This window comes from Herpailurus yagouaroundi, unplaced genomic scaffold, assembly GCF_014898765.1.
Source record: "Herpailurus yagouaroundi ecotype Mexico unplaced genomic scaffold, PumYag 202, whole genome shotgun sequence".
Classification (NCBI taxonomy): Eukaryota; Metazoa; Chordata; class Mammalia; order Carnivora; family Felidae; genus Herpailurus; species Herpailurus yagouaroundi.
Window position 1 is genome coordinate 7,445,231 of NW_024412433.1, and position 16,511 is coordinate 7,461,741.

The 16,511-nt window shown below is 50.5% G+C and overlaps 1 long non-coding RNA gene across 3 annotated transcripts; it reads left to right on the forward strand.

Annotated features, from left to right (window-relative positions):
• The first annotated feature begins 589 nt into the window (after positions 1-589).
• LOC121014420 (uncharacterized) lies at positions 590-16,416 on the forward strand. 3 transcript variants are annotated; one of them, XR_005783203.1, is made up of 3 exons: positions 660-814; positions 10,032-10,179; positions 15,454-16,416. It is a non-coding gene; the product is annotated as an uncharacterized LOC121014420 (long non-coding RNA). The 3 variants fall into 3 exon arrangements; XR_005783204.1 differs by lacking the exon at positions 660-814 and adding an exon at positions 7,628-8,468; XR_005783202.1 differs by lacking the exon at positions 10,032-10,179 and having other exon boundaries at positions 590-814.
• The last annotated feature ends 95 nt before the right edge of the window (positions 16,417-16,511 follow it).

The following is a 16,511-nucleotide window of genomic DNA, read 5'->3' on the forward strand; positions in this document are numbered from 1 at the left end:
GTTTTTCCTTTCCTCTCTTTTGCTATAAAAGTCAAGTGTTGTTTTTTTCTTTTTTCTTTTTCCCTAGCAACTGCAACGTTATTGCAATGTTATTCTACTGGTGGTTGCGTTAAATTTTTTAAAAAGAAATAAAATATCTGAAAAAAATATATAAAGTTTATGCCCACCGTGGGGCTTAAACTCCCCACCCTGAGATCAAGAGTGGCGACCTCTACGAACTGCGCCACAGGAGCCCCTGAACTTCTACTTTCTTAATTAAAATGTCAAGAAAAAACAGATCTGTGCCTACCCACCTGGTAATTTGAGTGATCTAGCACCCTCGCCTTCTCTTCCTATTTGCTCCCAGAACTGGCTGCTTCACCAGCCATTTATCGGGTGTCTACTCTGTGCTGACACAGTCCTAGGGGCTTGAACGGCTAACTGCTAACCCTGAACATAATAAAAGCTCCCCTTTAACGGACACCCACTATGCGCTCGCCGCAAGCAGTGCTAAGACGCTCACACACAAGGCCTCGCTTCGCTTCCCCGGACTCCGGCAGACGGGGTGTGGTCTGCGTCTTCTCAGCAACCTCCGGCTGGAACCGGAATCTCCGGAGGCGGAGCCTGGGAGCCTCTATTTTAGAAATAAGCTGTTCGGGGTGTCTCCAGCCTGGGGTGCGCCCTAACTTAAAACACCGGGGTCAGTGCCGCGCGGAACCTGCGCGCAGCCCCTGTAGCCCCGCCCACTCTCCGCGCGCGACCCGCCGGGTGAGCGCCGGGGAGGCCGCAGCCGAGGAGCAGCGCGGCGCGTCTCCCCCTGTCTCCGCCGTTCCAGGTGAGTGCGACTGCGGACGTCAACACCCCTGGCCCCCCGACTGCAGGAGGCCGTGGGGTCTGGCAGGCTTCCAGGTCCCGATTCTCTCTTCCGCCGGGACAAACCCGGCTTCAGCGGTAGAGGATTTCACACCTCGCGCCGGGCGGGGGATTTACAACCGCAGTGCCGCCTAGTGGTCGTGGTGAGGAATCCCCGCGTCCCTGCGCCCAATCGGAACAGAAATTGGGTGGTTAAATACTGTAAACGAAATTTGCTAAGGCAGCGGAACTTAAACGTTCTCTCACACAAAGTAGGTAACACTTAAGTGAGGTGACTGATGTGTTTAATTAACTAGGGGGAATTCTTTCACAATGTATACATATATCAAATAACCATGTGTGCTTGAAACATCTTACAGTTTTTAAAAAACACACCTAGTAGGTGGCACCTGATATTCCTCTGTCCCACGACTGGTGGTAATAACAGTCCACTTGATAGAGGTGGTACTTGCCAGATTCTAACTCTATAAATTTCTCTTATTCCCTATGCGTTTGACAAATGCTTGGTGGGGTGAAACTTTGAGACCATGTAAGATTCCCATTTCTTGCCCCCTTTTACTAGTTTTAGTATGTACCTTCATAATGTTTCTTGCTACCATTAATTGTTACTGTGGTGGCTGCCAGTGTTGTTGTTCTTCTCTCTCTCCCTCCCTCTCTCTCTCTCTCTTTTTTTTTTTTTTTTTTTTGATGTTTATTTTGAGAGAGAGAGAGAGAGAGAGCAGGGAAGGGGCAGAGAGGGAGAGAGAGAGAGAATCCTAAGCAGGCTCTGTACTGCCAGAGCCTGATGTGGGGCTTGAGCCCCTGAACCGTGAGATCATGACCTGAGCTGAAACCAAGAGTCAGAAGCTTAACCAACTGAGCCACCCAGGTGCGCCTCTTTTTTTTTTTTTAAGATTAAAAAAAATGTTTTATTTATTTATTTATTTAGAGAGAGAACGAGCAGGGGAGGGGCAGAGAGAGAGGGGGACAGGGGATCTGAAGTGGCTCTGTGCTCACAGCAGAGAGCCTATGTGGTCTTGAACCCATGAACTATGAGTTCCTGACCTGAGCGGATGATGGACACTTAACTGACTGAGCCATCCAGGCGCCCCTACTTGAAGAATCATTTAAAAGTGGAAGAAGTTATTGCGGAGTTAGTCAATTTCTCCTCTGTTGAAAAGTCGTGGACGATGAAGGAGACTTCTGGAAGGGGGAATGGGGAGAATGCGCTCCCTTTCAGACCTGTTTGATCTGGGGTGACATTAAAATCTCACGTCTAGTGGGAAGGTGGGAAGAGACAGGACCTGGACACTCCAGGTGACACCCATATAGCTCAAGCCCTGCCTATCCTCTCTCAGTGGCCCCCAGAGGCCAGCCCCGCTGGATACAGGGTCCTGAGGTATCCGTGGCCTTGACTTGTTCTGTAGGTTTCCCTGAAGAGGGCCGAAATGCAGCAAAGGGGAGTGACCGCCAGATGGCGCTGCCGTGCCCCTTACATTCCGCTCTCCTGGGGCACAGGAACCATGGCCCCCATTTAGCTCCAACATTTATTGGTAATCGCTGCGGCTCATTGAACCCCACTACGTCCCCGGCACTGCCCCGACTTATTCGGGACTTTACTTGATCCTAACGGAGCTTCAGGGGGTAGAGAATCACTACCTTCCCAGATGAGAACCTGAGGTCAGAGCTGTGTGAGGCCACATAGCTAGCAAGCTCCTGAACCCAAAGCCTGTGTCCACTCCACCTGTCCTGTACCGCTTGCCTCCAGGTATTAAACTTACATGTTGAAGTTATTTTTCTAGATAATGGGGAGTCACAACAAGAAATCCCACCTCCCCAAAAGCCACCTTTCTATGGTAAAGGGGGGGCTGAGACTTTGGGGGCCACAGGATTTTGACAGCTTGGTCCTTTTCTATTTTTGAGATTTATTAGTCTATTCTATTCTATTCTATTCTATTCTATTCTATTCTATTCTATTCATAGGCTCCACACCCAACATGTGGATCTAACTCACAACCCTGAGACTGAGTCACCTGCTCTACTGACTAAACTAGCCAGGTACCATCATTGACCACTTGGTCCTTAATTCCCTAACATCCCTCCAAGATCAGAGCTGTGGGTTGGTGTTTGGGTGTCTGACTTCATCACCAGCTGAGGAAGAAAATGGAGCAGGAGACAAACCAGACAGTGAGACATCCAGACACCTGGGACAGACCCTGGAGGGAAGGGTCCGTTGAGGAAGGGGTGCCTGAGGCATCCCCACCTCTTCTTAGGCTCCGAAATTACTGGATACCTGATCTGGTAAATTGCTTCCTTTCCTAAAGCCTCAGCTTCCTTATCTGTAAAATGGGATCACTGTTACCAGGCTCTCGGGGCTTGGAGGGACAGAATGAGAATATGTATCAAAGGCTCAGCTACATAGTGACATCAGTGCTAGTAAGAGAGCTTTCCAGGCACCAAGGGGAAAGGGCAGCTATGAGAAGCGTGCCCAAGAAAATTAAGAGGACTTGCAGGAGTGACAGAGGGGTGCCACTGTTCCCAAGTCCAGGCCACATGGGGTGACGGGTTCTTTCAGACCTGCAGAATATGGGGTGACAGTGACATCCCATGTCAAGCAGGCAGGTGGGGAGAGGAAGCAAGAGCCTGGACGTTAATCCGAGATCCTGTTGATGGTGGGAAGAGCCCAGAGAAAGAGGGGCAGAAGGGGAGGATTTGACTTGTGGTCCTGGGAGGAACGGAGAAGTGGGGGCAGGGAACCCCGGGGCGGAGAAGCCCACCCAGAAAGCCGAGTGACATGAGGTCGCCCGAGGCCAGGGAGAATACGGAGGACCGGAAGTGGCTTCTGGGCTTCGGGAGAGAGGGGGTGAGGTAGTGGTGCCTGCTGGCCTAGACCATTCATTTCAGAGGCTGGGAAGGGAAGGAGAGAGAGACAAAGGGTGGGGGCGTGGGAAGTCGTTTTTAGCTGGGAAGAGACAAAGCAGTGCAGAAGAAGATAAATAAATGGTGAAGAGGAGGGGGAACCCTCGGAGCAGTCTGGCCAGGGGTGCTAACTGCGTGCACATGTTACCAAATCAAATCCTGCATTTGACCTCAGTAAGGAATCTTCACAACCGAGTAGCTTTGTTCTGGGAATGCAGACATGGTTCAAGATTTGATAACCTGTGGCCCCTGGGTGGCTGAGTCAGTTAAGTGTCTGGCTCTTGATCTTGGCTCAGGTCATGATCTCATGGTTCATGAGTTCGAGCCCCCTGTTGGGGTTTGCACAGACAGTGTGGAGCCTGCTTGGGATTCTCTGTCTCTCTTGCTCTCTCTGCCCTCCCCCCCCAATAAATAAACAAATAAACAAACAAACTTAAAAAAAATATTTATTCATTTTTGAGAGAGAGAGAGCATGAGCAGGGGAGGGACAGAGAGAGAGAGGGAGACACAGAATCCAAAGCAGGCTCCAGAGGCTCCAGGCTCTGAGCTGTCAGCACAGAGCCAAACATGGGGCTCAAACCCACGAACTGAGATATCATGACCTGAGCTAAAGTCAGACGCTTAACCGACTAAGCCACCCAGGCACCCCAATAAATAAATATTTTTAAAAAATTCGATAACCTATTCGTGAATTTTGTCCCATTAATATAGCAAAGGAAAAGAAAAGATCACTTGATATCTATGAAGAAGCATTTAATGAAAGTCAAACAACTCCCGATAGAAGCTTTTTTTTTTTTAATGTTTATTTATTTTTGAGAGAGAGAAAGAGACACAGAGTCCAAAGCAGGCTTCAGGCTCTGAGCTATCAGCACAGAGCAGATGTGGGGCTCGAACCCACAGACTGCGAGATCATGACCGGAGCCAAAGTAGGACGCCCAACCGACTGAGCCACCCAGGCGCCCCAATAGCTTATTTCTTTTTATCACTGAATAATAACCAATTGTATGGATGCCCCACAGTTTATCAAATGAACATTTTAAATTTTACTTATTTTTAAAATGTATTTATTTATTTTTGAGAGAGAGTGAGTGAGCAGGGGAGGGGCAGAGAGAGAAGAGAGACAGGGACAGAGGAGCGAAAGCGGGCTCCGCGAGGACAGCAGAGAGCCTGATGTGGGGCTCAAACCCATGAACCGTGAGATCATGACCTGAGCCAAAGGTGGACGCCTAGCTGACTGAGCCACCCAGGTGCCCCCAAATGAGCATTTTTTTTAAAATAAGAAATCATTTAGGGGCGCCTGGGTGGCGCAGTCAGTTAAGCGTCCGACTTCAGCCAGGTCACGATCTCGCGGTCCGTGAGTTCGAGCCCCGCGTCGGGCTCTGGGCTGATGGCTCAGAGCCTGGAGCCTGTTTCCGATTCTGTGTCTCCCTCTCTCTCTGCCCCTCCCCCGTTCATGCTCTGTCTCTCTCTGTCCCAAAAATAAATAAACGTTGAAAAAAAAAATTTAAAAAAAAAAAAGAAATCATTTAGAAAGAGGGATGAAGTGTATTTGGTAGAGATGAAGCAGGAAAAAGTGTGTGCAGAGAGGCATCTGATAATGGTGCTGTTGTCCGGTGAGAAGGGAGGCTTGAAGCACAGGGGAGGGGCGCCGGGTTGCCTGGAGGGGAGAAGGGCGGTGGAAGAAAGGGCACGGCCAGGAGGTATTTAGTGAGCCCTGGGCCTCTGGGTCTTGGGAGAGAAGGCAGAGGCACGACAGGTGCGGGACCAGTTGATATCTTACGTCATGTTGACTTGTGTCTTGAGGAATTTCCTGTGTAGCTCACGGTGGGTCTCAGAGCACCCCTGTCTACCCCTTCCTGGCAGCTGCAGTCTGGAAAAACTTACCACTGAGCCATCATTTTATAAATAAGCCATGAGCATTTCCCAGTTGGCCCGGGGCTCAGAGCCTGGACATTTAGCACCTTCGGGGCCAAACCGGCAGGCTGCCCGTTGCCACCGGTGCCAGGGCAGCTCCAGAAGGCAGCAGAGGTCAGCCCATCGTCCTCAGTTCTGACTCCCAGATTCTATTACAGCCATCTGGTCTACCCTTGGGTTGACCCATTTTCCAACAGAGAAGGCAGTTTGTTCTTCCATGTTAATCTCACACCACTTGCCCCCGGTTCCTTTTATGCTCTGATCATCAATCCGACGGTCTTTTATATGGCGTGTGGTGAGTTTTGCAAGCCTCAGCACATTCTGGATTTACATCTTGCCAATAGTTGTTCTAGAGACCCAGCTTAGTGTTGGTACGGTGCCCCTTTCCTGCCTGTTGGCCGTGATTCTGTTGATCTGTGACCACCTTAGCATGCCTTAACCCGGGAGGGGACAGTCTGACCACTGGCCCATCAGTGACCCACAGCAGGTGGCAGTACCTCCTTCATTTAGACTCCAGCGCTCTGACATGTGCAGACCACCCAGAGCCCACCCAGAGTGGGGGATCAGGAGGGGCTCCTTGATGGGCAAAGTGGGTTATGCTTCCTAGTCTTGGGGCTGCCCACCTGTCTCCTTTCTGCTGGTCCTTCGGGAGCCGTGTCTCCTCGTTGGGGCTTCTGTCTTTACCACCTGCCACTTGAGGTCCTAAACACTTTTCCTCCTGCTGTGGCCAGGGTGGGGGTGGGTCCTATTCGGCCTCATAAGCATGGTCTTTTTTTTTTTTTTTTTAAGTCGCTTGGATCATTTAAAAAATATTATTATTATTATTGAGAGAGTCAGAGACCGTGCGAGTGGAAAAGGGACAGAGAGAAGGAGAGAGAATCCCAAGGAGGCTCCTCTATGCCAGCACAAACCACACCTGGGCTTGAACCCACAAAACCGTGAGATTATGACCTGAGTCAAAACAAAGAGCTGGGCGCTCAACCAACTGAGCCACCCAGGTGCCCCTCATTCTTTTTTTTTTTTTTAATGTTTATTTATTTTTGAGAGACAGAGGGAGAGAGAACGTGAGTGGAGGACAGGCAGAGAGAGAGAGACAGAGGATCCAAAGCAGGCCCTGCACTGACAGCACAGAGCCCGATGTGGGGCCCAAACTCACGAACTGTGAGATCATGACCTGAGCCGAAGTCAGACACTTAACCTTCCGAGCCACCCAGGTGCCCCTAGCGTGTTCTCTTTTGACCTGAGGTCACAAAATGTTTCCCATGTACCAAGCGGGGCTCACATTCATTTCTTGTCAGGCTAAACTTGCCCAGTCAGAGCTGGGAACCAAAAGCTCTTGCAAGCTGTGTGCTGACTTAGGACAAGGATCAGGGTAGGGGAGCCTGGTGGGTAGAGTAAGAGGCCTGTTTGTCAATGCCCTGCTACTGGCACTGATGGAGCCTCAGGAACTTGCTCTGGAGAAGCAGGATCCCAGGCCCCACCTTGGAGCAAGATGGAGGCGTTTAAATCAAGAATCACCCCCCATGCAAGATTTTGGACTTTTTAAAAATAATTTTCTTAAGTTTATTTATTTATTATTGAGAGAGAGAGAGAGAGAGAGAGCACAAGCTGGGGAGAAGCAGAGAGAGAGGGAGACACAGAATCCGAAGCAGGCTCCAGGCTCTGAGCTGTCAGCACAGAGCCCGATGCAGGGCTCAAACCCACAGACAGTGAGATCATGACCTGAGCCAAAGTCAGGTACTTAACCGACTGAGCCACCCAGGTGCCCCTTGGAGTTTTTATTTTGAAATAGTTTTATTTTGTTTTTTTAATTGTTTATTGTTTTAATTTGAGAGAGCGTGAATTAGGGAGATGGGCACGGGGTGGGGGGAGAGAGAGAGAGAGAGAGAGAGAAGAGAGAGAGAATATCTTAAGCAGGCTCTATACTCTGTATGGAGCCCAACGTGGGGCTCGATCCCATGATCCTGGGATCGAAATCAAGAGTTGGACGCTCAACTGACTAAGCCACCCAGCCACCCTTATTTTGAAATAATTGTGTAGATTTACACAACAGTTGCAAAGATAGTTCACAAAATTCCTATACACCCTTCACCTAGCTTCTCCTAATATTACTATCTTCCATAACCACGGTACATTGATTAGAACCAAGAAATTAGCATTGGTACACTGCCATTAGCTAAACTTCACACTTTATCCAGATTTCCCCAGGTTTTCCACTGGTGTCCTTTTTCTGGTCCAGGATCCCATGTTACATCTAGTCGTCATGTCTCCTTGGTTTCTCCTAATCTGTAACAGTTTCCAGGTCTTTTCTGGTCTTTCATGACATTGACACTTTTGAATAGCATTGAATATAACTAAATAGGTCAGGTGTTTTGGAATTTTGTAGACTATCCCTCATTGTGGGCTTTTCTGATCTTTTCTCATGAGGAAACAGACAGGTTGTGGATTTGGAGAAGAGGACCTCAGAGGTGAAGTGTCCTTGTCACATCCTGTCAGGGCCCATGATATCAACAAGACCCGCCGATGCTGTTTACACACGCCTGTATCTATTGTGGTCTCTCTCTGTGTACATACGTGTGTGCAGCTAAGTAAACATACTCTCAGGCTGATATCTCCTCCTCTAACCCGGCACTGTAGGGTTCACTCCAGCAGCTCCTAGCATTTTACTGGGCTCTTTGACGGCAGTAAGAAATGCTGCACGTTGCAGGAAGGCTTCCATAAGCTGAAGTTCTCGGAGACGCCGGCTTTCATCTGCAGGCGCCCTTGACCTGGCAGATGCTTTGCTACCACACACGGGAGTCCAGGTGAGCTGACATGCTGCTGGAGTGACACTTCTGAGCCCAGGCTGACACCTAGATCCGCCCTGAGGCTGCGCGGGATCTAAGGTGACCACTGCTCAGGGGACTGCTTGCTCTGCGCTAGTTGAGGCCTCAGACAAAGGCTGTGAAATCAGGGGGCCAGGCTCAGAAGAGCCACGGGGGCTCCCTGTCTTGTTTAATTCATGCCCCCCCCGCCCCCGCCGCCTTCCGTATCAAGGAAAGTAACAGGGACTTAAGCTAGGACAGTGATTTGTTAGAATCTCGGGTGCCTGGGCTCAGATACCGGTGAGCAGGGCGCACGTTCAGGGACGAGGTGTGTCCAGTTAAGCGATGGTGTCGGCCAGCAGGCAAGCTTTACCGTGGCTGTGATCTCCCTTTGCGCTTCATCCTGTGTCCTCACCAGGGAGGACATCTCTGCCCCCACACATCTCCCCTCGTGGGTCCTCGGCCTCGCCTCCGTCAGCCGCCTCTCCCTGCCCACCCTCCGTTCTCTGCCATCTCCTGGAACCGCTGTCTTGCTGATCACGTACAGGTGGCCCTTTCCTTCCAGTCTTTTTCTGAATCTCCTACTCTGTCTGCCCACCCTGTTGCTCTGCCGTGGGTCACCTTCTTCCTGCCTCCTGTGGCCTGTCGGCCAATCGCATTAGGTACCGGTTGCCAGCACCCTTCTCTGGTCTGTGCTCTCCGGTTGCAACCTCACCAGCTTGGCCAGTTCCTGAACCTGGAGCCCCTGCCTGCACTTGCTCCTTCCTGGTTTGGGGCAAGCCAGGCCCTCCTTGAAATCCCTTCTGTGGTGGTACGATTGGCTCCCATCTCTCCACCGCTGACCTGTGGTTCTTCCAAGCCTTTGCCTTTCTCTGTCAGTACATCTGGAGAAGCCTTTTCAAGTAGGATTCAAACTCCAGAAGTCATAAAAAGAAAGACTGGCCAACTTGAATGGATAGAAGCATCAGGCGCCTGGGTGGCTCAGTCGGTTAAGCGTCCGACTTCAACTCAGGTCATGATCTCGTAGTTCATGGGTCCGAGCCCCACATCGGGCTCTGTGCTGATAGCTCGGAGCCTGGAGCCTGCTTTGGATTCTCTCCCTCTCTCTGCCCCTCCCCCCTGCTCACGTGCACGCTATTGCTCTCTCTCTCCCAAAAATACACATTAAGAAAAAGATAGCAGCAAGACTCTGGATGTGAAAACGTCTTGGGCACAACCAGACAATCTAGAAAAGAATACTTATTCCTCTGCTGGTCTGTGATTTTTTTTGGGGGGGTGGGCAGCAGATGAAAGCACTCGACAACCCGACAGATCAGAGCTACCCATCAGAGGGCTGTCCATAGGAGACAGTGATTACTGGACAGAGAAAGGAACTAAGTGTGTCGACAAATCATGGCCAGAACCCTTGCTCACACCATCCAGAGGTACAGGAGACAGCGGAGCAAGACCTATCAGCAGCTGCCACAAGCAAGACACATTGTAGCTCCTCCCACTGAGAGGAGGGGGGGGGGGCACAGAAATGCTCGCACTGCCCTCAAGGCACCTTGTCTTCTTATACCCTAGATTCCACAGTAAGTTATGCCGGCAGCCACTTTAGGGCCAAGCTTACCTGCATAAACAGATTTTCTTGTTAAGAAGATACAACTCACCCTGGATTCTCTTGCCCATCCTCGGCCACCAACAGAATGGCGGCTTCATCTCATCACATCGGGTGAGCCTCCCTGGACTCCTTGCATGGGTCAAGCTCATCTCACAAAGGGATGGTCTCCTTAATACACCAAGAACTACTAGAAGTCAATAAGAAAAAGACGATCCATCAATTTAATAGAAAAATGGTCTATTGACCATTAATCATATATTTATGATTAGAAAAGCAAAAACAAATCGTTCTTAAATATATGAAAGAAACTCAGTCTCACTCATAACAATGACATGGAGCTATTTTTTGACTTATCAAAATTAGCATAAATCAAAAAGTTTTATAGGATACACATTTGATAGGTATTTGTGTTTTGCTCCTAATTCCAGTGTGTGTGTGGGCGGGGGGGAGGGGGCCGGGAGCTCCCCAAGCCAGCAAGCAATGCTCAGACACCAGACACCAGTCCTACAATTCCACTCAGTTCTGACACTGTGCACCCACAGGTGCAGGGTTCAGTCCTAGAAGACTGCCCTCCTCTTCAGACACCAATCACAAGCCCGGGTTGCTACCTATGCTTCTGACCGACTGGCTTTTAATCAGAGGTCCCTACTAACCCTTCCTTGAGTGTGATTCATTTGCTAGAATGGCTCACAGAACTCAGAAAACCTGTTAACTCCCCAGATTATCGAGGAATTGAAGGATATGAATCAATAGCCAGATAACGAGATACATAGGGCAAATTCTGTGCCAAAGGAGCTTCTGTCCTTGAGGAGTCTGGGACCGACATTCCTGGCTCCCCAGGAAGCATCCCCAGCTTGGAAACTTTCCAAAGCCCCACCTTTTTGGGGTTTATGGTGGCCTCCTACAGAGGTGCGATTGATCAAATCCTTGGCCTTTGGTGATCAGCCCCCAGCCTCTTTCCCTCCCTGGAAGCCATCTAGTCACACTGGTTTCCCAGGCAACCAGCCCTCAGATTTAGGTGCTTTCCTAAAGCCGCTCATTAGCATACCCCAGAAAAGGGTTTGTGAATAACAAGACACCCATTCACCTTTGTGGCTGTGAATAGATTTCAGGAACTGAGGAGAAAGACTGAGGGTCACACCAAAAGATGCTCCCATCACTCTTACTGCTCAGCAAATTCCAAAGGTTTTGTGAGCTATGAGCCAAGAGTGAAACCCAAACATATATGCAAAATACGTTTTGGTTGTCTGAATGACCAAATATATCTATATCTATATCTATATCTATATCTATATATATATATATATCTATCTCTTATAAATCACAATATCATGGTGCGGCTGTGAGGAAACAGGCACATCACTGGTGAGCGTGTAAGCTGGTGAGAAATTTGGCCTTGATTATCAAGTCCTTCTACTCTGACCCTGCCTAGCAGTTCCGCTCCCAGGGATTTATCCTGCAGAGACTGTACATGTGCAAAATGATAGAGATATACGCCAGTTAGTTGTTGCAGGTTTCTTCCGATTAGCAGAAGATTAGAAATAAACCAAATGTGCATTATATAAAGGGAACTGGCTAAAAGAATTGTACATCCATGTGAGAAGCAAGTGAGATGATTTATTTTCAGAAATACCAAATGAAAGTTGTGCTGTCTAGTTAACAGTAGAAACGTTTACATATTGGAAATATATATGAGCCCCCCTCCCCCACCTCAGTGGAGTCCCAAACCGTTAGACACTTCAATTCCTGGTTCTTCTTCCCCCTCTTCATTTAGTGGGCTTGTTTTTCGAGGGCTTTGCCTGAGTATGTGCCAAAGAAGTGAAGTCTGTGCATCACCTCAAGGAATGTATTTTTGACCTTACCTGGGCATAGGCTACTTCTGGGTAAGGCTGTAAGCTCTGTAGTACTCAGCCAATGAGGAATCAAGGGAGGGGCTTGCCTCTGTAATGCTCATCCAATGAGGAATCAGGGGAGGGACTTGCATGCTAGGAGATACATTGCCTGCTGTAATTTCCCTGAGTGTGCCTGTCCATCAGACACCCTCTCTTGCAAGAATGTTGAGTAAAGCTTGGCTTCGCTGTGTTCCGAGTCTCCGAATCCCCCTTTGATTGGGTCCGTGGGCCTATTTCTCACAATCTGTGCGCTCTGCCCTGCAACGTTTACACTTTTTGTTCTCTTCTTTAACAGGATTAAATATATCTTAGCTCCAAACTCAGAATGGTATTTCATGGAGACTGTTAGATGCATTCCCGGCAAGTCAGGAGCAAGAGCAAAAGCCCACTAGTAGCAACATGATTTAAGAATGTACTGGAGGGGCGCCTGGTTGGCTCAGTCGGTTAAGCGTCCAACTCTTGGTTTCGGCTCAGGTCGTGATCTCATAGTTGTGGGATCGAGCCCTGTGTTGAGCTTCGTGCTGGGCATGGAGGCTGCTTGGGATTCTCTCTTCTCTCTCTCTCTCTCTCTCTCTCTGTCTCTCTGCCTGTTCCTGGCTTGCTTGCACGTGCGTGCTGCATGCTCTCTCGAAAAATAAATAAAGATAAAATATTAAAAAATAATAAAAATAAACAAAATTCTTAAAAAAAGAAAAAGAATGTACTATAGGTGCTAACCAATGCAATCTGGGAAGAGAAGAGAGAGATATACAAATCTGAAAGGAGAAAGGAACCCTTTCACTATTAGAAGATAAGATTATCCACATCCCTGGAAAATCCAAGCGAATCATCCGAACAACTACTACAAGCAGCAAGAATTCATGAATCCCCAGTGTACAAAACTCAAACACAGAAATCAACAGCCTCACGCCCCGCTTCAGGGTGGTGGCCCATCCACAAGACCAGGGAAGCCCTCTCGCACAATCCCCGTAGCTGCACTTCATTTGCTGTCAAATGAGTTCTTTGGGCAGAAGCAGTGCTGTGCAGAATACCACCATGACTAAGGCATTTTGTTCATCTGCTTTTGGCAAAGGTTCTCTGGGCAGCCAGTATCTGCGGGTGTCCGCTCCAACTCAGCCCCTGAGACAAGGGAGTGGCCCCTGCTATCACAGAACCCACCCCCAGCAGGAGGAACAGACAAGGGCACTGGCATGTGCCCAGCGCTATAGGAATGCAAGCAGTCTGTAATTCAGGTGGGAGGGGACCAGGAGGGCTCCCTGGAGGAAGCAATATTGGAAGGGTGATAGAGGTGGGCAAAGGGTGGAGGGGGGGGTTTTCCAACAGCAGGCAGGAAGAACAAGGGTGTATATGGAGCACCCTAGGAACTCAGTCTGGCCAAAATATGACCTAGGAGGGCACTAACTGAAGAAATACGGGCAGCCCTTCAGTCAGCAGTGTTGGGCTCAGTCGAGTTGATGTGAAATGTTGGGGTTCGAGAGTGAATGGTCAAGAAAGAATTCTTGAGGCATCTTTGGTGCAAAAAGGTGGATTAATTAAAGCACGGGGACAGGACCTGTGGCTACAGCTGCACTGGGGGCGTGACTGACTGTATACTTTCAAGTGAGGGCGGGTTTAGGGAGCGTTAAGTCTCTAAGGAATTTGGAGGCAAGGTTTCCAGGACCTCGAGGGGCTTCTGTTAGGATACGGTTATTTACTCCTGTCTAGTAAAACCTCAGTCGTGAGACCCTGCAGATGTGTATCAGTGGGCCATCTGTTTGGAGGGCTAGCATGTATCTTAGGGCAGGGGTAGAGATAAAGGAAGCTTTTATATATTATATGAAGTTATTATAGAAAAGTTCATGTATTTTTTTTATGTATTAAAGAAGACTTAGAGGATCCTGGAGGTCGGGCCAATGGCAAGCTAAGGTTGCCTTTTGCCTCTAGCAAAGTATTAACTTGAGGCAGCTGTGTTCCCGGAGGAAGGTCACTCTGTCTCAAGCACTTGTCAGCGGGCTGCAAAGGGTATTTCTTTCTTTCTTTTCTTCTACATTTCTTTTACCTTGTCCTCCACATCAGAGTGAGCCACTATTTGGGGCGGGACTGTGGAGGCTGGGGGTGGGGGGCGGTGGGAACACACTGATTACATGAGGGGAAGACACTGGGGGTGCTAGGGAGACGTTGGCAGGTGGGAAGGAGGGCAGGAGGCCCCTCCGAGACTGTGGTCCCAACCTTGGCTGCCTGTTGAAAGTCTCCCAAGAAGCACCATGCTGGGGGAGGGCAGGGACCTCTGGCCATTCTGTCACACGGGGGGGGGGGGGGGCCAGCCCCCTAGCTTTTGAAATGAAGGGGCTTGGAGGTCAAAAGGGGACTTCAAGTGGGAACCATCAAGAGACAGAAGGTGTGCATGGGGTCGGGTGGGGGAAGAGTAAGGCATACACGCAGCTGAATTAGTGACAGCAATGGGGGGGCCAGGACCACAGCCCGGGGGCGGGGGCGGGCGGCAGGAGCTGGGCATGGCGGACACTTCAAGGAGGGAGAAGAGAACTGAGAAAACAGATCATGGGGGTGGGGGACCAGCATGTGCTCAGCCTCTGTAGGACTCCCACCACCTTCCAGGAACCTTCCTGAAGGGGAGCAAGAGTGGTCTGGAGAGGGCAGAATGAGGCCAAGGCTGAGACGGGCCTCTGGCTCTTGGGGCGTCAACGTTAGCCATCCTCCAGCCGGGGACAGCGGGAAGATCTGCCGGCTGCGGAACATCTGGTTGGTCCACCTGCCTTCTTGGGCTCGTGGTCTGGCCCTCCTTGATTCAGGTTTCTCTGTCCGTCCGGGTTGCTGATTGAGAGTGTGGTCGGTGGAGGGGTGCTCTGAGCCCCTGCCTGCCCGGATGGAGGTCAAAGTAGCGATCAGGTCAGTCCCTGGGTACAAACCTCATTGTCTGGGTTTGCTGGCTGGGGCGATGTGTAGAGACTTGGACGCTTTGCTCTCGGGGTGGGAATTCGCTTCCTGCAAAGCCAGTGCAGAGGCTCTGACGAGGTGATGGGCTACTGTAGACAGAATAATCTGGGCAGATATTCGTGGTTGTGGAACCCGCATGGTGTGGTCTGGGGTTGGAAGGACGGCGGGGGATTAGGGGAAGGATATAAACGTCACCCCGCCAGCACACGACTATGCCCTCTTGCCCCTTACTGGGGCCTTAGGGGAAGCTACCCTGCTTGCTTTCTCTTGATTCTCTGTGGCCGGCTGGGTGGGCCTCTCCCCCACGGGGACCACCCTGCAGCAGCAGGGGTCAGTATGTAGCCAGAGGGCCTGGGTCCACTCTGGGCCCGACCGTGTGCCATCAGTCCAAGGAAGGCCTGCACACTAGGTGAGCCACAGCCTCCCTGCATGAGGAAGTTTGGAACTCGGGGCTCAGCTGACCCAAGGTCAACCTCCATCTCTGTCCTTACAAGACACATGACTTTGTGCAAGTTGCTGTTTCATCTGTAAACAGGGGACCATAACAATCTCTCCACAGGGTCGCTGGGAGACTAAGCGAAGCGTGTGTACGAAGTGATCCCAGCTCCTCGCGTGACGAACTGTTCATCGACTGGGACCATTTACTGCACGTGGTGGCAGCCTCACCGCGGGAACGCCTCCGGCACGGAGCCCACCGCTTCCACGTCTGACCTTGCAGAGTCCGGGTGAGAGAGGGTTACCTGCCCGCCGGCCCGGGCCCCTGCCGACTGCATTCGAGCCCCAAAGCCTCCAGGAGGCCTTGCTTCTTCCCCGGCCTTCCTGGGACGCCACAGCCCCCCAGAGTGGCCCCACGGCACTCTGCACGCCTGCCTTTGCACCCCACTTGCTGTGTCCTGGGGCTTCTCCCCTGCCGACTGTGAGCTCCGGGAGGGAACCGCCTCAGGCTTCCTGTTCGTCTCTACCACGTGCACCACACTGCTCAGGCTCCCAGGCAGGAGGCCAGTGTTGGAGGAACATTCTGAGGTCTGCAGAAGCCAACTGTGGACTCTGTTCTTTTGCAGCAGACACGTCAGAGAGCTGTACTTTTATGAGTTGCGGGGGTGGAGATGATTATTTGTCCGGGACATTTGAACCTGAGTCAGAATGGTCTTAGAGGGCAGTTCAGCGTCAGGGTCATGTGGAACTAGGCCCGGGGGACACTTTCGACTGGCACCACACAGGACTGTAGCTCAGGGAAAGCGGACCCAGGGCCCAGGGGCAGAGACAAAGGGAGATGAGAAATACCCAAACGCAGAGGCCATCCAGGTGGCCAGGGGACGGAGCTCAAAGAAAAGCAAGAGGGCTGGATTTAGTTCCATTGGCCTCTGGCAAACCCAGCGGATGCATCTCCTGGATGTGGATTTGCTCTCCCTGCCCGTAATGCGTTTCCCAGCACGGCCGTCCGTGGACTGATGGAATGCCTACTTACCAGCATGGCATCCTGCATAGTACTTTTAATTAAAAAAACTCATTTCACAGCAAATGAAGTCAGGCAATGGACTTGTGATCACGTAACTCACGGGTTTTTACTGCATCCCTCACCACGCAGAAACAGCTGGATAAATAGAAGAGTGAAAT